Consider the following 16,141-nt stretch of genomic DNA (forward strand, 5'->3'; position numbering starts at 1 on the left):
TAGGTCTTTATATTTTATAGAGTTCATTTTTTTTTAAATAGAGCAGCAAGATATCACGTGTGAAATACGAGTAAGATATATCGCTTTCTTTAAACGTTTCTTTAAACGTGGATAAAACAAACTAAAACGTAGCTAAGATCATAAGAATTAGCAAATTATTTGTATAAATGTTGAATTTCTTTTATGAAATGGACATTATCATGAATACCTTTATGTATTACCTGCAAATTAAAAGTGGAAGCTTACTGCCAACTGGTGACCCAAGCTGGTTTCTAACGTAGTTGAATTCACTGCATAATTTAGAAATTGTTTTAGAGACTATTTATTTTCCATCCCTTTTATTTCCATTTTCTGGGTTAGAGTCTGCAGAAGAACAGCTGCGGACCACTCAGCGGTTGCTCCTCCCATTCCGTGGCCTGAGCAGTGGCAGCTGCAGCCCAACTTCAGCGGCTTCACTGGCCGCTGTGCACTGTGGTTCTCAGTGGGGAACTAATGGGCAGGCACAGAGGGCGCCTGCCGCCTTCAGACCAGGCTGCCACCTCGGGTTGAGCAGCCGTAAATTCAGGAGCTGGAGATGTCCGTTCACTCTGAATTCCTCCTTGGTCACAGCCTTCTCAGCTGAGGCCTGCCCTTTCTTTACCACCTGTTGAGGATCTTCACACAAGTGGAGAGTAGGCGGGACTCCCGCAGGTGCTCACGGGAGAGGGAACCGCGCATGCGCAGAACTTCCCCGGTCAGCGTCTGTCAATCACGTCAGACCTGCAGAGTGAGCTCCCAGTTGTTGCAGAGATGGCGGAGTACACAGAGCCCAGAGACTGGTTTGTGTTACACGGAGCAGTGGTAGGCAGGTTCACAGAAGATGCCTCTCATGCCGGTGGTCAGGCCTGGTGTCGGGAACCACCACGAGTCGCGGCTCCCGGAAGCCTGCTGGGCTCCGGTGAGTGAGGTTCCAGGAGCGAGGTGACCAGCAGTAGGAGTGGCGCCCATGGCAGCAGCAAACCTCGGCACAGCTCTCTGGCTGGTCTTCCTGGAGGTTATGATACTGACATCAGCCAGGTTTTCAACGGCAGTGATGGCAGAAGCGGACAGCAGAAGCTTCTCCCAGGTTCTCTTCAGATTTAGAGGTAATGCCATCACTTTTCCTTCTTAGATAACTGTCCGATTTGGAGGTCAAGGTTGGTGCCACCTAAGTGGGTTCCTGCTGCAAGGAATTTGAGGACATCCTCCTTCATTTGTAGGACATCAAAAGCTCTGGACATTGTGAAAGTTTCCCTTTAAGTTATGCTGGGAACCCAGAAAAATGCTGTATGGATCTCTCTCTGGGTAGCATGGAAAAGCTTAGAAATCTAATTTTGGAAGCCCCCATATACAAAGCTAAAGGACAAACCACAGACTGGGAAAATACACCTGCAGTACATATAACAACAGCAAAAAAGTATTCATATCAAGAACATAAATAGAACTACTACAGGAGAGAAAAAAACACGATTATAAAAATGGTATATGGGGTGCTTGTGTGCTGTGTGTAACTCTTAGAAGAAAGAAATGGGTGGATCTCAGGGCTAAGGGTGTTTCGTTAGGTGCTAAACAAAGTTCCAAGTTCCAACACACTTCCTATTTTTCCTACAGCATTTCTAGGATTAGGGGAAGGGACATTTATAAATATATTTGAAAAATATGAATAATCTAATAAGCATAGAAATGAATAAGCAGTTTACACACAAATTAACATAATGATGCATAAATTCATATGTAATTAAGTGAATGCAAGTCAAAATAGCATTATACAATTTTGCAAACATTTAAAAATATTAATGTGTAGTTCAACCTTTGTAAAAATTATCAGAATAATTAAAATGTGTGAAAGATAAATTTTCATATATTTCCTGCCCTATCAGTTCCATAGCTGGGAATGTCCTATTTTCATATGTGCAAAGAAATATATAAAACAAGTTTATTTCAGCAGAGTTGTTATTAGCCAAAAAAGAAACAACTTAATTTATTCTATAAAATTCTATGCAGATATTCTATGCAACTGTTGCAAGTAATTTAAAAACCATAAAAACAACAAAATAAAGTATTTCAATGAAATGAGTATATTATTATAGTCCTGTTAGAAATCATTTTGCCAAAGATGTTCAGAGCTAGGTTAAGAAACCTGGTTTGGAGGGTAATGTTTTTATTCAATATGCCTTCATTCATTTACTCTTATGAGATTAAAAGTAATACATTTGACCCTTGAACAACACGAGCTTGAACTGCTCAGGTACACTTATATGCAGATTTATTTCAATAAGTATCGAACTTGTATTTTCATTTTACAGATCTTTAAATTAAGAAAAATTTGTGTTGGATTAGATATCACAATGTGTGGAATCAAAAGAACTAGAGTTTGAGTCCTAAGTCTATGCAAGCTGTGTCAGCTTCCTGCCCTTTGGTGAATCATTTATCAATTCCTTTGTTTTTTGAGTCAGAGATGGCAGTAGGAAAACTTTCAAATGGGGGAGGGGGTCAGCACCCCCAACCCCTCATTGTTTACAGGTCAACTGCATTTCATTCATTAATGAATTCATGTCATCTCTTTACTCTTTTAACAGATATGTAAGTACTGCTCATAAAAGAGAAATTCACTCTTTTTTTTCTGGTCTATTTTGCACTGTCTCTTAGAGCACAGTTGGTACTGACATACAAATTAAAGAACGAAAATTAACCTTCCTTTGAAGAATTGCAAACGATACCCCTTTTGGGTATATCAAGGAGAAAAAAAAGCAAGGTGTTTTCCCTCTGGGCAGAGATAGCCATATGACACAGAACACACGTTTGGCCAGAAAGGCAACAGCTACATTATAGTTCTTGCTCCTGGCCCCGTCGGCCAGGTACCATTAGGTAGAGTATACCCTGACAATCTTACTCAGAGATGTTAGAAATTGGAAAAGATATTGATGAAAATACAGTCATATGATTGAATCAATATACTTTTCTGTTTTCTCTATAACCTTATTTATATATGTTGGAATAAACAAATGCATTGGAATGGCAATTGTAAACTCATTATGAAGTATTCTGGATAATTTAGAGTCTTAAAATCTTTTCACTTTTGTTTGTAGATTCTGTGGAAGAAAGAATCTCCATCATTGCTCAGCAGATAACTTTCTGATGTTTAACAAAAGGTAAGAAATATGTTCTACGTTGAGACCAGAATAATGTATGCTGATGGTAGTCTGTTAAGGGTTCAAAAGCAGGGTGAGGGCAGTAGAATATGCATTCTAATGACTTTGGGATAGTTGTAATATTAGGAAAATCAGTAGGGGAATTTCCACTGTCTGTTTGAAGTATTTAATACCAGTTGCTGGGGAAGCATATTTTCACAAAACTGAATTTAAGCCCTGTAAAAAATTAATAACAGAAACCTTAATTAAATAGAGTCTGGAGATCAGAAGAGGGGAGCTGTCAGGTCCTGCAACATAGCAGAGCCCAACAGAAAGAAGAAAGACGCCTCTTCTTTCCTGACAGGGACTCAGCCAATGAAAAGCCATAGACTCTGTTTACCACAGCTCTCCCATCTTCCTTTTCCCCTCTATAAAAGCGTTCTCCTTCCCATGCCTTGGGGGGACTTGCATGTGGCTTGCCAATGTGTCAGACCTCTAATTGCAATTCTCTGCTGATCTGAAATTTTCATCTATCTTTGCTGGAGAAATATCTGGCAGTCTATTTACTTCAGGTCAACAGCCCTGTATCCTTTCCTTATGCTCTGTATTCCATGGGATCTGAATTTGACATTTGTACGAATTTAGTTGGGTGCTGAGGAAGTGAGAAGGGGTGAAAAAGAAAATCACCTTTAAATAACGTTTAGTTTGCTTGGCTTCTCTTCCACATTATTCAGATATGTTTCCTAAAGGCTTTATTTGAAAAGTACTTTTATTTAGTTTTATTTTGATTAAAGGTTAGTAGTATTATAGAATAATTGAAAAGTCAGTAGCAGCTGAAGGAGAGCAGAATACGTCATCCCAAAATATGCCTCTTGGGCATGAGGATTATTTTGAATTGATTATTTTTTAAGAAACAGTAGACATAGGAGACGCTCTAAAAATGAGTAGTAGAAGTTACCCTTTTGTAAGAGGGATTTACATTTATAAGGGAAACCTCTGTTTGTAAGAGTATCTCTGCACCAGGAAAAGAGGATGATTCCAAATCTAGAAACTCTTTATCAATAAAGAAGACTTAAGTCTGCATAACAACCTTAGCTTCATTTACTGTGCTTTTCTTAATAACCCTCCATAACGGCACCTTCCACCCCCATCTTTTGTTGTTTTTAGCTGGAGATAGTGTAAGGTCGGATCTTAACAAACGGCACTGCGAAACAGAGGAAAGCTTCAAGTGAGCTTTTTTAGGGAGCGCTCCCGGGCGAGGTTCACTGGTCCGAGAGAAAGGGGCCAGAGAAGTCGCGCCCGGGTGAGGGTTTGGGCAGAATTTATAGGGAAAGAAGGGGAAGGGGTGTGGTGAATCCGGGAGGGCACAGGGTATTCCTTATTTGGTGGTCTTTTCGGGTATCGTGGCAATATCTGGTGCCGGTTGCCTCAGTCTTGGGACCGTTAGTCCCGCCCCTCGAAAGGCGGGAAGGCTGGGCCGGGTGGAAAGTCTCCAGGTCAGTTCCTGGAACTGGGTGGTCCGGAAAGTTTCCGTCTGATGCAACCTGTGAGTCTGATTGCGTTCCCCTGCCTCGGGCCAGTTGGCCTTACAGATAGTATTTAAGGTGATGGCTTGGGCCATTTTGGAGAGTTACTCAGTTTTTCTGGGAATCTTCCATGTATACAGTAGGTATACATGTTATTAAACTTGTCTTTCTCCTGTCGATTGGTCTTTATTACAGGGAGTGTCTCAGCCAAAAATCTAGAAGGGTAGAGGGAAATTTATTTTTCTTCCTTTACATAGCACAAGATCAAAACAAATGATTAAAAAGAGAAGGAAATCAGCAGCTTTTGTTTCATCAGTAAAGAGATCTCATTTCAGAAATTAATTATGTTTTGCATATATATCTGTAATCAGCGTTTCTTTAACCTGTAATCCTTAACGAACCTGTAAGAATATTGGTACCTCGTGATTTAATCGTTGGGAAGATGTACCCGGTAAACAACGATTTTACCTGCTTTGCCTGCTTGTGTCTTTGATACCTTATTAAGAGAAAGTTTTGCATTTGTTTCAAATTTATTTTTTCAGCTATTTTGAATTTTTGTACTGTTGAGTATTTTAAAGTATAGTCTATAAAAGGATTTATCCTGAGCACTTACATTACATTTTTCTCATTAATTTAGCCATTAGTATACCCAAAATAGTATGGAAAGATACTCTTTACAGGTATCTTTTTATAAAATTGCAATATTTATATATTAAAATTCTTGTAAAGTAACATCTGATGAGATGCCAAAGACTTTGATATGCTAATCAGAACTGAAAATTTTAAAAGAAAATTGGGTAATTACACTTCAACACAAAATGAGAAGTAAATTAGTCAAGGAATTTGATAGTTCTATGTACTAATTCAAGTTACTTGATGAGGAAGAAGCTGCAAACATGCAGCTGATAAAGACAGCTTAAAAAACTTGCTTAATCTTTAAATGCACATGAATAAAAATATTAATAAAGAAACAAAGAAGTAACAATATTATCATTTCTTTTAATATCTTTCTTTACTGCAGGTATGATGTACTTGAAAAATAATTAGGTTTTTTCTTTCTTTTTTTTGGTATGGTGTGTCTTCCACCCTAAGTAGTTAGTTTCTTATATTCTAGACTTTTAAGTTTTATTTAGGAGGGAATCATTTAAAAATAAAGGACACTTGAAGTATCAAAATAAAATAAAAATCAAACTTAACTTACTCTTGCATATTCTCCCTTAAAAATAAGTTTAAAACAAAAACTCACACTTAACAAAAACTCGTACTTACTTGTTCTAAATAATTTGTATGAATTGACTCCTAATATAAATTTTACAATACCACTACTATAACCTTCATGTTAAAAATGAGGAACCTAAGGAAAAACAAGGTTAAGCATTTGCCCAAGATTTCACAATGAACAAATCACTCTGTCGAAAAAATATGTAATCTGGCTCCAGAAATTGTGTTCCAGCCACTGTGCTGTTCTGTAATCACTGTACAATATAATTTCACAATATATTGTAACAGTGATTTTTTTTTGCACACAAACAAATATTGATGAAAACACCTTTGAAATGGGTTTCCTGTTTTCATTTTAATCAAATATTAAATACTGCTTAGCACCACAGGCAAACTGGTAAAACTTTTAACAGTTTTAATGATAATAATTTTAATAATTAATAATAATGTCTTTCATTATTTCTCATTAGAATCAGATACATGTTAAAAAATTGCTGACTGGATTGTTTCTATATATTGCTAAGGCATTTTCAGTATAATATTGCTGTGGACTCAAATAAAATAAGTGAATTTCTACATTTTGCAAGAAGAAAGGAAAAATCTTTCTCTTTCAAGCAGTATATTTAAGTGATAGAAGCCTCTGTGTAACCGTTACGCTTTATTAATCTTCTGTGGTCCTGGCCTCAGCTATGCAAGGAAAATTTAAACATCCCTAGAGGAAGAAGCCTATTATTATAATAGATATTCTTCCACTATTCCATATAGATGCCCTCCTTTTTTGCTTCCCCTTGTCCTTACTCTTCCTTTTTTTCCCCTGCTATCTTATTCAGTGTTTTTTCTCATACTTTGTCTCTTTCTCTTTTCTTTCCATTCTACTGGTCTTCTGTCTTAGCTCCTGCGATGGGTATACAGTTTCTGTTTTGGTTTAAGCTACATGCAGCAGTATTACAGAAAATGCTCTGATGATACTACTCTAGAATTTAATTTTGTTAAAGTGTAATTATTATTCAGGCATATTTTAACTCAAGCTAAATATAAAGATCTAGATCTTTATATTTGTGAAATAATTTTGATATGCATTTTCTTATTTGTTCCTTATAATACTCTGATAAATAAACACTTTCAATAAAGAAAAGCAATAGGTTAAGTGATGGCCTAGGGCCTCAAAGTTAGTAACTGAACATGAAAAAGAACCTAGCCCTTTAACAGTCACTAACTGCTGATCTCTCGGCTTCACTGCTCCATGGGCACTAGAGAGGTAAACTGAAAGGAATCAATAGAAAATTGAGTTGCTACTATATGCTATGTTCTGTTGGTGAAACAAACAAATGTATGATATTGCCTGTCAGGTACTCAGGAGCCTCCAATATTCACGTGCACCACTCAAATCGAGAACAGCCCAAGCAAGTGTACAATTATGGTGGTTTTCAAGGTCATCGAAGGGTTCCCTGCACCGAATAACTCCACCAGTGGGTGCTCTGCAGGCCCTAAAATTAGAGACTTATTATTCCAGGGTTGAATATTCTTAAGTCTTTGAGAGGTTGCCATGTCCCTTGAAGCATTAAAAACATATCGTTAAATATTTTTAATAGACAGGACTTTAGCATATATGACATGAGCTGGACACCTGGCAAACTATAGAGGACTCCAGATTGAGGAAGATACACAGCATAAAAAGGAGTGTGTGTGGGGGTGTGGAATCCTAGTTTATCACACTTTTAGTTAGTGCTAGTTTAGCTGTCAGTCTTATTTCTTACTGTTTATTGTCATTCATTTTTAGAGAATTATATAATTCACTTGCTCTCTAATTTACAACCAATACCAGAGGCTCTTGTGAATTATTTCTCTCTTTTGAAATTGCCGTATAATTCTGCAAGCTTCTTGCTTGGAAGTTTTATTATTTCAAGGACTGAGTCGTTAAATGTCCAGCAACTTTGTCTGTTAGGCTCCTCATTCAGGCCTATCTGTTCATCCAAGTTTTCATATTAATTGACCGGTTGATCCCATTATACATTCATTGAAAGGACACTTACTTTGATCCAGTCTGTGCCTTACAGGAAAAACTGAATAAACACTGTTCTCATCATCACATCAAAATATATTTAGAGAGAGAGAGAGATTTCTAAGATATACAACTCAATAAAATGACAAGGTTCTAAGTCTTCTAAATCATTTTGTGACCCAAACTGAAAAGCATGCTTTTCTTTTGTGATGCTAAATATTTCTTGTAATATCATCTGTCACTAATGCTTTCCCCTACTACCTCCGTAGGCAACTAACTTCAACCAATCTAATCAGTTTCAGCCATGATGCTAATGACTGAGGCAATCTTGATGTGTTAGCTAATAGTCCCAGATTTAGCACAGATTCACAGAATTTTAAAGCTAAACAGCTAACATATTCTTAGGTACCATTAGTAGACCACATGATATACGGGAGGAAGATGAGGCTCTGAGTGCCTTTCCTAAGATTACTTGATGGCCAGCCAAGAAACTGGATCTCAATTCAATTAACTAAATTTACATCTCATGGGAGGTCTTTAAACTCCTAAACCCTAAGAGTTTTCTATGGAGATTTTGGATATCACGATGGTTTGGAGCTGGTGTTGGAGAAAAGGAAGATTTTTTTTTTTTTTTACTAAAACAATCTATAAAGTCACACCACCAAGAAAGCTCTTCTCACCACTGAATATCAGGAGAGCGTGTGGTATTAATTTAATTAGTTTCTCCTCTTCTGAGAGACTTTACCAAGGGCTTAGAACATGTCCTTATTTGGGTTGGTGAATAGATAAAATGCCCTATTTTAGTGTTAATGAATTTATTTAATTTGATATGATATCCGAGTGCATTTAAATTAAAAGTAGTATTGAGATAAAAGCCTCTCCAACCATCTGACTCAAGATTAACCCATTGGATGTCCTGATCTTCACTCTCTGGGGTTAGGGCCTCAGTAGACTCTAGGAAAACGAATCTTTGAGTTTCCTAAATAGAAAAAGAAGTTTGAATTTTAATATAGACTTGGCATTTAACTGCTTATTCTTTCTTAAATAGAAAATATCGTCTCTGACATTAAAATGAAAAGACTGCACACATAATATTATTTACAATACAGTAGAATGTTTTGTTGTAAATCATTACAAATTCAGATTGCGTGGCTTCCTTGTAGAGTCTGTACTTCGCTCTCTGATCAAATACTTTTTATACCGAATGTCACTTAAAAGAAGCCAGAATTTGAGTCTCTGTGTTTTCTCCTAGCTGCTAAACAAACTTTACAAGCAGGGCTTCCCTGGTGGTGCAGTGGTTGAGAGTCTGCCTGCCGATGCTGGGGACACGGGTTCGTGCCCCGGTCCGGGAAGATCCCACATGCCGCAGAGCGGCTGGGCCCATGAGCCATGGCCGCTGAGCCTGCGTGTCCGGAGCCTGTGCTCCGCAATGGGAGAGGCCACAACAGTGAGAGGCCCGCCGACCGCAAAAAAAAAAAAAAAAACTTTAGAAGCAAAGCAAGGCAGTGACCTTGAAATGTACCCTTTGCCATAATAAAATCATGGTTATTTTTTCTTGGATAGAGAGTTTGCAAGATGTAGTATTTCTCTTTTATAGTCAGATCTCCAAACGGATGCATTTTCCTCTAGAAAAAATCTTTTTAAATTAATTTAAAAACACTTTTCTGAAAAACTTTTTTAAAAACTACTTTAGACTCTTTTTTTTTCTTTTTTTTTTTGCGGTATGAGGGCCTCTCACTGTTGTGGCCTCTCCTGTTGCGGAGCACGGGCTCTGGATGCACAGGCTCAGCGTCCATGGCTCACGGGCCCAGCCGCTCTGCGGCATGGGGGATCCTCCCGGACCGGGGCACGAACCCGTGTCCCCTGCATCGGCAGGCGGACTCTCAACCACTGCGCCACCAGGGAAGCCCCCTAGACTCTTAATTTATGCCCAAATCAGCAAAGGTAAGACTTTGGAACATAATTAACTTAAAATATACCCTAGAACATATCTGACTCATGCTTCAATGAGTCTTCGTAAGCAGATGATCTCTGCAAAAATAACAGAGTACTGATTAAGAGGCCTTGACTTCTATCTGAATAGAAAATCTGTACAGTGTATCATTGGAGGAAGTTTAAATGTCACCAAACAGAAATAAAAACAAAATTTGGCAATTTAATTTCCTTGACTTGCCTATGTATCAGAAAAGAGACAAGTCAATAAGGTTAAAAAATTAGCTAGGGGCTTCTCTGGTGGCGCAGTGGTTGAGAGTCCGCCTGCCAATGCAGGGGACACGGGTTCGTGCCCCGGTCCAGGAAGATCCCACATGCCGCGGAGCGGCTGGGCCCATGAGCCATGGCTGCTGAGCCTGTGCTCCGCAGCAGGGGAGGCCACAGCAGTGAGAGGCCCGCATACCGCAAAAAAAAAAAAAAAAGTAGCTAGGCAGGAAACAGTTTCTTCTAATCACATAAATTAAGAAATATAAAATATTCAGTGTTTGTATAGAACAAAGATTACATCTCCCCCACAGATTGGTATTTTGTATTAAAGAAACCAGACGTAAGAAGGAGAAAATGTGGTGTTTATACAGAGTCATAGATTTAATGTGACACAATAGATTCTATGGTCAAATCCTGTTGTTAGGCAATCTTTGCATAGTTTCTTGGAAAATGCAGTAATATTCATTAGCTCCTTTTCCTATGCAGTGTTAAATGCAGGTATTAAGAAATTTGAAATTTTTAGCATGTTATCTTTAAAAACTATGGTGTTCCTTTATCTGTGATATATATATATATATATATATATATATATATATATATATCACATATATATGTATATCCATCGATGAGAAATTTGAAATTTTAGAAATGGAAAATAAAAGTGATGGAAGGGGGAAATATATACAAAATAAAATTATGAAACTTATTATTAATCTTCAACCTTTTAATAGTCTTGCTTAGCAACCTGGAAAATTATTTTGCCTCAGACATTAGGGAATAGGGCCCAGGAGGAGAGTTACAGAAATGTGGTTTCACAAGCCTGAGTAAAACATCTGTTTGGGATATAGAGGCAGATTCCTCTCCATGGAAAGGGAAAAGTAAAGAAAGACCAAACTGCGTTAATTATAACATTGGTGGAATTTTTGTTCTCTATTCCTCTGACAGCTGGGGTAGGGGATTTTAAATAAAAGAGATGATTTTAATATTCCCTAAAAAGGGTATTAAACAGGGGAGCATAGAATTTTATTCCCATGCATTGTTTATCTTTGAAGGAAACCTACAGTGGTACCTAGTGGGACTACAGATATTACAATAGGTATAAGAGTATTATCAGGCCATACAACTCAATATCTGGAAACTAATATCAACTGATATAACTACATGTTTTCACCAGTGACAATGTCACATAGAAACAAAAAAATTCAGTATATGGAATATACAATCAAACTTTCAGGAAACATTTTGAGTTACTACTATTTACTAGGGACATTAAAAGATATAGAAGGCCCAAGTGGCATGTCAAGTTCACCTGACTACAGAGGGAGCAGCCCAAGCAAATAAATGAGTATACATGTAATTGAACGTGTTCAGAAAGAGCTTCCCCATGACGTGCCACTTTGGCATGTGCACTATGTGGAGCCGACAACAGTGGAAGCCAGAAGACTCAGGAAGAGCTTTGTACCTCGCCTTCAACTGCCTAAAAAAATCTAGATAGAGAGCCTCGTCCAGAAAGAGAGCTACCACCGGAGAGAACTGTAAGGAATAGCGGTAGGTGTGGTTGGTGGTGCAGGACAGGGCTTGGCAGTGCCTGTTTGTTCAGAGGCCTCTCTGTGTCCCATTGTCTCTGCTTGGCACGACAAGCATTTGTTTGCCAAACTTTCACTCTTCCCATCTTCCTGTGAATCGTCTTCATTCCCTCCAAAGCCCCAAATCCCCACTCTCTTCTTTTTAGCTCAGAAAGGCATAGAAGCTTCAATTGCCTGACTGTTGGGCAGCCTCTTGTTGAGCTCATAGGGCTCCCATACGTACATTATTTTTTTTCTCCTGTTAATCTGCCTTATGTCAGTTTAATTAACAGACCAACCAATGGAACCTAGAAGGGTAGAGGAAAATTTTTTCTCCCCGACATAACCAAATTCTACATGATTACAGAGAAGAAAGTCACGAATTCTAGACAAGTCAAGAACGTCAAAGAATTTACAGAGTAGTGGACGTTCGTGCTATTTTAATGTTTGAATAGGAGTTTGATGCAAAGTTAGGTAGGAAGGAAACATTTTAAGCATTTGATGTGTATATTACATTTAGGTATGAAGGAATAAAGAAGTAGAAAGGGAATGCAACTGTGCTGAAAACAAATGGAATACAGAATTTAAAACAGTAACACGAGGTTGTGTGTTACGTAAACAGTGGTCAACTAGGAATGGAAGGCAAACCAGTGGGAGGTTGGTATGCTTTGCTTTTATCTTTTTAGCATGAATAATGAGATGCTGTTGTGAATTCAGGTGGAGAAAAAGAGTTAGGGCCAAAGTTCTCATAGACTGTATGAGATTGTGAGGGGAGGGGACATGGGGAATAGCTAGATGACGTCAACAAAAAGAGTAGTGGTGGTTTTTCCAAAATTTCCATGGTCTGCAAGTGGTGGTAAGAGTGAGGGTAATTCTGGTCCATCTTCTCTTACCTCCTGATATTGAGAAATCTTCTGTTTGAGGATTACATAAGAAGTAAGCGGAGATTCTGTAAGGGAGTTAGGGCGTCTTTTAGCAAGAACCATGGACAACAGTTGGCCCAGAGGAATGGGTTCGGGAGAAGTCAGTAGCAATAGGGTGAAGCGTAATAGGGCTCTAAAGGACACTTAGAAGATGCCTGAAGATAGGCAACCAGAGAGGCCTGAAATTTGCTTTTTCACAGAAGACGACGACCATAAAGTCGTAACTGGATTTTCCTGACTTCATTTTGAAAGAAAACTTTTTAAACGTAATCGCTTTAACGTTTATCAAAGCTGTAAGATCCTGAGCCCCTAAAGAGAATGTTAATTGTGATAAGATTTTAAACTGAAGCATCAGTGTATTATCGTCTCTGCCTCTTTTCTACCCAGATGGGGTCTCGAATTTTCCTCCTTGAAATCTTTCCTGATTCTCCTAGTCTGCATCATTCTCCCCATTTTCCTGAAGTCTCATCTGTATATATCGTCTTACAACATTCTCTAATAATTATGTATGTGAAAATGTCATCTTTGAAGTTGTATTTTATGTTTTTATTTGCCATAATGTTTAAAGCAGTGTTGAATAGATCACAGCTCTTCAGTAAAGACTTGCCTTATCAAATGTATAAAACGGCCTTGGAATATCAAGCTCATGACTGAGTGATTGTAGGTTATATAAGAGCCTTTTAACCTGTTTCTTCTTCTGAGGACATCTACCCTCATCCCTAAAATGACTTGCAAAGCCAAGCTGATTCTTTTTTATACATCCAGAAAAGTGCATATGTTCCCTGTTTATGCAATAGTATAAACTGGTAAATTTAAATGGTTTGCTCAAGTTTCTAAATAAAAATGGAAAATATAGTTGAGCTATGTAGCTTCAAGGACTGCTGAAATAAAAATAGCAGAAGGATAATTAATTCTCATTTTACATTACTGGAAATTAACAAAAGAAGAAAGAACAGCACATGAAAGGGAGTGGAAAGTGGCTAGGGAAAAGAAAAGCTATATTTTGTGGATATACACACACAAACACACATTGATCAAAATGATGAATTTCCTAAAGGGCAAGACAGTGTTAGTGACCTGAGTTTGATACAGTGGGAGAGTCAGATTTAATTCGATAAGTGCATATTGAGCCCTAGCATGTGCTGGATACTCTTTTTGTCACTGGGATACAGTAGAGAAAGAGAAGAAATCCCAGTTTTTTATGAACCTTATATATGTGAGATTAAATATGGAACCGTATACAAATATACAGCTACAAATTTGTAAAAATTAAATTCTATTATAAATATTCCATAATATATGTATATAAATACGTGTTTATATACATCTATATTGATGTCCATAACATAAATTAACTTGGATTAACTGGGTATTCAAAATTCCAATGTGATTTTTTTTCCTAACCATTTTATGCTGTTACTAGTTCTTCACATTCAAGATTTACAAAATGTTGAGAGTTTGCAAATTATATTACTGTTGTGGATATTATTAGCTGTGGGTATCACTGAAAGGAAACTATTTAATTAACTTGTGGATAAATTGATAGGTCCACAGAGTATTATCCCCCCTATTTTGGGATCTGTCCTTGTCCTTCACTGTTCTTGAAACTCACTCTGTGTTTAAAATATAGTCTTTGTCTCTTTATAAAGCCATGCTTTATGCTTTGCCTACTAAAGAATTGTCATTATCATAAATAAAAATGTATTTGTTGTAGAAAAATAGCAAACGATTTTGAAAGCCCTTGCATTAATCTACAAACATCTAGATTCATTAAGGGACGTTTGGTGCTCCAGTTTAAGTTACATTTGATAAAGCACATAAATTTGGGAAGAGGTAACTGTAAAAATCTCAGTATAAGCAGCTTAACACATTTTAATCTGCCTTTTAGATGGATGAGATAATAAAATACGCAATTATTTGAATCATTTTCATACCACTTTTAAAAATTCCATAGCAATTTATCCAGTTCTGGATTTTGGCTTTGGTTTTGTTAACATTCACAGACATTTCTGTTGGGTGTAAGTTTTATGTCTGGCTGAAGTTTGAATGGGCAATTTGTCAATCATACATTTCTACCTCCTAGGTTCAGGTCTTCTTAGCAAACAAATTGTGACCTGTGTTTACTCTTTCCTGGAGAGGGACTCCCCACTCAAGTATACTGCCCTAAACCGTCCTACGTATGCTAGAAATTTCTTTACAGTTCCCATGTTACTATTTTAAAACACAGCCAAAAATTCCTTGATATTTTTTTCAAAGAGAGGGTGTTTGTGTATTCTCATCTTAAACATGAGTGGGCTTGTGATTACTTCAGCCAATAGAGTGAGGCAGAAGAGATTCTTGTGTCTTATGAGGTTAGGTTATAAAACTAAGCGGTTTCCCACATTGTTTGCAGGAATACTTGCTGTTGGAGACCTGAGCGTTCATGTAAGAAGTCTGACTAAAAATATATACAAATATAATTTATTTTTTTGTCTTATAAAATTCTAATGATACCCTAATGCAAATAGCCTTCCAGCCATCCTTGCCAGGACACCAGGCTTGTTAAGGGAGCATCCTCAGATGCTCTGCCAATTGAATAACCCCGCTGACCTCCATCACTGCCACATGGATCAAATGAATTATCCATCCCAGCTTTTTCTGAATTCCTGATGCACAAAATTATGTGATATAATAAGATGGTTGTTTCAAAATTCTAAGTTTTAGAGTAGTTTGTTAGGCAGCAATAGATAAACTGGGACCTGTCCCATCAAACCTCCCTTGACTGATGGGCCATTTAGTTAGCCTCTGGTCTTTAGTTGGAAGAATGCTCTTTGTATACCCATATCATAAAACACATAATTCGATGTGAATGATGGGTGATATAATTTTAAAGTTTTTCTTCTTCCAAGATATCCATATATTAGCACAGGTCATTACCTATAGCCTGATTATGTACTTCTCGTGAACACTATAGAGCCATAAGAATTGGAGAAGCAGAGAAAGGTCTGGGAAGAACATTCTTTCCAGTGAATGCTTAAAAAGACCAATGAAGGATTTTGTCTACACTTGTATATATGTAAGATTCAGTTTTTAACTAAATCTAAAGAATATTTACCCTACTTCCTGCAAGAACATATTTTCTATATTAACCAGAATTTCTTTTCAAAATGAAACAAATTTTGAGTAAATGATGAGCTTCTGAGCTGGTTGGGGCTGATGAAGGTCTTTCTGGAATGATCTCTGTCTCCTATAGTGCTGTTTTCTTAGAAACAATAGAGCTAAAATAAGTGAGAATGTTTTGTTGGCCTCATTTATCAAGTGAAACTGCCACTGCATTGGGGAAAGAATGAACTGGCATCCAGGCCTCCGGCCTGCATGAACAGGATGGTATTGTGGAGGATACCATTTCTATCATAAAGCTCTTGAACATGGCAGCTGTACATACCTCCTATGGGTTGGAGACAAAAGTAACTGTGTACTTGGGGAGCTGCTGGGACTCCCACTGAAATGATGATGTTCTTGCTGTATCTCCTGCCTTACAACATCCTATAAAGTTAAAGAAAATAAACACATACTA

At 37.5% G+C, this 16,141-nt stretch overlaps 1 pseudogene; it reads right to left on the minus strand.

The window, feature by feature from the left end:
- Positions 1-318: 318 nt before the first annotated feature.
- On the minus strand, positions 319-1,259 carry LOC114899570 (annotated as a pseudogene).
- Positions 1,260-16,141: the final 14,882 nt, after the last annotated feature.

This window comes from Monodon monoceros, unplaced genomic scaffold, assembly GCF_005190385.1.
Source record: "Monodon monoceros isolate NGI ecotype Baffin Bay Population unplaced genomic scaffold, NGI_Narwhal_1 Super_Scaffold_18, whole genome shotgun sequence".
NCBI classification, from domain to species: Eukaryota; Metazoa; Chordata; class Mammalia; order Artiodactyla; family Monodontidae; genus Monodon; species Monodon monoceros.